Source organism: Gossypium arboreum, unplaced genomic scaffold (genome assembly GCF_025698485.1).
Source record: "Gossypium arboreum isolate Shixiya-1 unplaced genomic scaffold, ASM2569848v2 Contig00588, whole genome shotgun sequence".
NCBI classification, from domain to species: Eukaryota; Viridiplantae; Streptophyta; class Magnoliopsida; order Malvales; family Malvaceae; genus Gossypium; species Gossypium arboreum.
In genome coordinates this window covers 7,804-12,735 of record NW_026440702.1, presented here as the reverse complement: position 1 = coordinate 12,735, position 4,932 = coordinate 7,804, and the positions used below count along the sequence as shown (strand labels likewise).

Below are 4,932 nucleotides of genomic sequence, written 5' to 3'. Positions count from 1 at the left end.
CAATATCAAATCAGTGGGACATCATCATGCTTAATAATATGCACAATCGTATCAGTCAGACAATCATTTCAGTTAATTAGGGGCTAGGTAAGCTTACTGACCCTACAGTAGGTCCACAGTCGACTCTGGTGACCAATGCAACCTTAGCAGTCAAACAGTGAAAATGGGTCGACAAACCCATATTGTTTGCTCGTATGGACCCATACGCCGTGTGGCCCACACGGTCCAAAATGGCTTTGGCCGTATAGATCACACGACCTGACCCAACGATCCCACACGCTGTGTAGGCCCATCCACCTGTATGGCCCACATGGCCCAATACGATCTGGCCCATGTATCGCACACGGCCAGCCTCGTCGATCACACGTCCGTGTTCAGTCACATAGCCTACCACACGGGCGGCCACACACCCATGTGGCGTTGACAGTCACACTTTTTGGCTTTTCATCGATTTCTATTTTTGGATTTGTGTTTACACACCTACTTCGATTCTTACACCTAAAACTCCCGAACACTCCCGGTACCTTAAATTGCAACAAACACTTGATTAAAATTTAACCATTGAATTCATCAAAATCCCGAAAGGTGACCACTTTCGAGAGGTAAGTTATTACCTTAAATCGAGTAGCAGAAATTCCCTGTCTTCAGAACGTTGAAAAAAGAAAATAAGTAATCAGATTTTTTTGGTAAAACCTCCCCTAATCCCATAACTTTCTCCCTATATCCCTAAGTTCCCTCCTAAAACCGTCCATCACACTCCCACTAACCCTCAAATTCTCCCAAACCGTCTGCCACAATCTCCTCAACAACCGAATTCAACCCTCATTCAAACACTACAGTATTTCGGTACAAAATAATCCCTTGTTTGCACAAAGAATTGAACTTCAGATCTTCAACTTAATTACACCCCACTCAACCACTAGACCAAAGAAGCCAATTCTGACATATTTTACCAACATTTATTTATAAGCCTGTTGATTAGAGATAGGGGTTTATTCATTTAAAAACAAATATTTTCCCAAGCTAAGGCTTGAACTTGAGACCTCTCAGACACTTCCCAAAACACTTATCCATTCAGGTAGACATATATTTATGTCACAAACATACGAAAATAAATATAAGATATTTTTGGGGCGTTACATAATGGATAAATTTATTCATCAGTTTTTTATACAAAGCCTAAAACTATTCATAACTCCTCCCCAACCCTTAATATAGGAGAGCATTAATGCCCTTCAGCATGCTCGAACCCACGGCCTCTTGCATGTGCAACAATGTCGGTGCCAACTTTATCAAGTTTTTTTGCAAATTAACTAATAAATTCCCTTCGAAAAAGAAAAAAATTGCTAATTATAATAAGTAAAACTTGGTCATATTATTTACCCACGCTAATTAAAATAGAAAATGTTTAATTGGTTGTAATTTAGCCTTACTCTCTCTCTATATAAGATGGTTTGAAACAAAACAAAAGACAAAAATCATACTCTCTTTGAAGTAAATAAAAAGAAAGTATGGCTATTCAATTTAATTTTGTTTCATCCATGTTAATACTATTACTTTTATCCATATCATTCGCTAAAGGTCAAGAAGGAGGAGGTGGTGGTGTTATTGATGTTGTTTCAAAGTTTGGTGCAAAGGCAGACGAGAAAATAGATTTGAGTAAGGTAAGCAAAATATCATCTAAAATTATAGTCAGCATACAAAAGCATGCATAACTATTTTTCAAATCTCTTATCTTTATATGTATCTTTTTCTTTTTTCTTTTTTTTTTTTTTTTGGTTTTAGCCATTGTTGGATGCTTGGAAAGAAGCATGTGCCTCGACATCTTCGGCAAAAATTGTGATTCCTAAAGGGATATATTTTTTAAGTACAGCTACCTTAGATGGTCCTTGCAAGGCTCCTATTGAGCTTCAAGTTGAAGGCACCGTGAAGGCTTCGGCAGACCCTGGTGCTTTCAAGGAGCCTAAATGGATTGCCTTCAATAGAATTGAAAATTTCAAATTGTTTGGCGGAGGAGTTTTCGATGGCCAGGGAACCACTGCTTATAAAAGAGAAGGTTACGAAAAGCACGATTACTGTGATTCACTTCGTATTGTAAGTTCTTTTCTTATTGAGAAGTTATGAATTTTTTTTAAAAAAAAATAGAATTAACTAATAATTATTTTTTTTCATTCCGAATTTAAACAAAACCTAAGGTTTGATTTTTAACCAACGCAATGGTACAAGATATAACTAGCGAAGATAGCAAGCAGTTCCACGTTAATGTTCTAGGATGTAAAAACATTACTTTCGAACATTTCACCGTATCTGCACCTGGAGAAAGCCCAAACATAGATGGGATTCATATCGGGAGATCAGATGGGGTTAATGTTTTTAACACAGAGATAAAAACTGGTGATGATTGTGTTTCAATTGGGGATGGTTCCAAAAATTGGTTATCAATGGAGTAACTTGTGGACCAGAACATGGTATCAATATTGGTAGTCTTGGATTGTTTAAAAATGAAGAACCCGTTAATGGAGTTACAGTAAAAAATTGCACCTTGACTAATACTTCAAATGGTGTTAGAATCAAAAGTTGGCCAGGTGTTGAACCGTGCACTTGTTCGAACATTCACTTTGAGGATATTACCGTGACCAATGTCAGTTCTCCTATTATAATTGATCAGAAATATTGCCCATGGAAAAAATGCAAAATAAATGTATGTACATATTTATCAAAATCATAAGAGAGCAAAAAGAGTTAAGCTAAGCAACATTAGTTTCAAAAACATTCACAGCACTTCGGTACTTCCAGAAGCTGTCAAGATTATTTGCAGCGCTACTTTGCTGTATGAAAATGTGGAACTTGCCAACATTGAAATTATGCTCAGGGGACCTACTGGACCTGCAGTATCACAATGTTCGAATGTGAAGCCTAAAGTTAGTGGTAAACAAAATCCAGCTGCATGTTCCGCCCCTATCGCAGCAAAACCTACCCCGGCCGCTTAATCAATAACATAGGTATAAATATTTTTGATGAGGTTGTAACTTCTATAATTATTTTTATTTTGCAAACAAATTTTGTTTTGTTTTACATTCCATGTTATTAAGAATATTTTCTTAAACTTAATTATTTTTAAAAATACACTTCAACAAAAAAATATTGCAATGTGATAACATTTTATGCATTTAGGCTTACGATATAATTACTATTAAAATACTAATGAACCAGATACTATTTAATTATTTTGTTTTTTATTTACCTAATTTTTTTAATTTATAAAATTGGCATAATAAAATTTTAATCATCAATATTTATACATTGTATCAATTTAGTTTTAATTCTAAAATAATCTTTAACTTTTACACATTGTATAATTTGATTTTTTTTACGACTCCTTCACCTTAAAAGCTAAAAAATAAATTTATGAATTAAATTTGGTCCAAAATATATTAAAATAAAATCTAAAAATTTAATATAATAATTTTGTATTTTCCTATTGTTTTAAATTTAACCTTGAATGCTACAAACAAAAGCAAAACTGTAAAAAAAAAATACAAAATTGCACTATATAAATGTTAGGGAGTTGAATATTTTAGAATCAAGATCAAATTGACATAATGTATAAATGATGAGAGTGAAAATTCTATTATGTCAATATTAAAAGTTTTGAAAGTTGTATAAAATGTTTGGCGATGGAATCCATCAAATTGGTTGAATAAAAAATGGATGGTTTAACCTGTTCAACCACTTGTTCAATTATTGACACTGAATGCAATCACCGCTTGAAAGTTTATAGAAAATTTTTAAATTTTAAAAGATAATACCTTAAATTCAAAGACCAAAAGGAATTTAATTTTCAAATTCAAGTGACGAAGTGGATAAAAAAACAAACGTAAGAATCAAATTTTTTAATGATAACATGATTCTCCAAGCACTTTTTGGAACAATGATGTAAATAGTTATTGGAGGTTCTTATGCTTATGTTATCCCAATAGCCTATATAATAAACGACCCGTCATTTCAAAAAATTAGTGACTCCTCCTCGAGCTTACTTACTAAGCCATGGAATTGGCTGGCAGGTAGGACAGTTTAAGATAACTATCAATCAAACAAGCCTATCGTGAGGAAAAATCGAGAACAAGTTACCCAAAAACCATCGTATAACCAAAAAAATCCTCCCTACATTAAACTCAAACATTATGAAACTCAAACTTAAGTTGTCGTTGGCCTTACAATAAGGACCAATCCCTCATTGGAAATCCATTGAATGAATGCATTTATACATATATATGTTTGCTAGATGGTTGATTTTTGTAATAATTTTGCTAGGGGTTTGGATAATGCTTAATGGACTATTCGGAATGATCACCAGTTCTACGATTTTCGTGTAAGATATGCTTTCAGACCAGCCATTGGTGCATGCTGCTAGTGTTGTAATATTTTCCCATGTTGATATCATAGTTATGTTTTAGGGAAAACGTCAGACTCCTAGGATTAACCCTAGTTGGAAGTCATCGAGTTGATTAGGTAACTACTAGCTTCATGATGTTTTTCTTTATGTTTGGTATATTTCCAACATTGATATGCTCGATCTTTATATATATATATATATTTGAACAATCATACTTATATTCATATCTGAATATATGTTGAAAAGAAATAAATACTCAGGTAATATAAAGGATTAAATTACTCTTTGAGATTTGAACTTGACAATTTTTCCAATATTGTAGAACCCTAAACCTTAAATTTGACATCTGTTTCTACTTTCGCCTAAATTTTTTTATCTAAATTAAACCTTGAATTTTGTAGTTTTTCTCACATTGGGTTTGAAATTTTTTATTCAAGTTGGTTTTAAATACCCTAGAGTTCATGCCCCAATGTGGGAACAATTGCCAAGTTCAAGGACTAACTTGGACAAAAAAAAGTTCAAGCCCCAAAGTGGGA

The 4,932-nt window shown here is 33.5% G+C and overlaps 1 pseudogene; it reads left to right on the top strand.

Annotated features, from left to right (window-relative positions):
• The first annotated feature begins 1,457 nt into the window (after positions 1 to 1,457).
• Positions 1,458 to 2,990, top strand: LOC108462131 (polygalacturonase-like; annotated as a pseudogene).
• Positions 2,991 to 4,932: the final 1,942 nt, after the last annotated feature.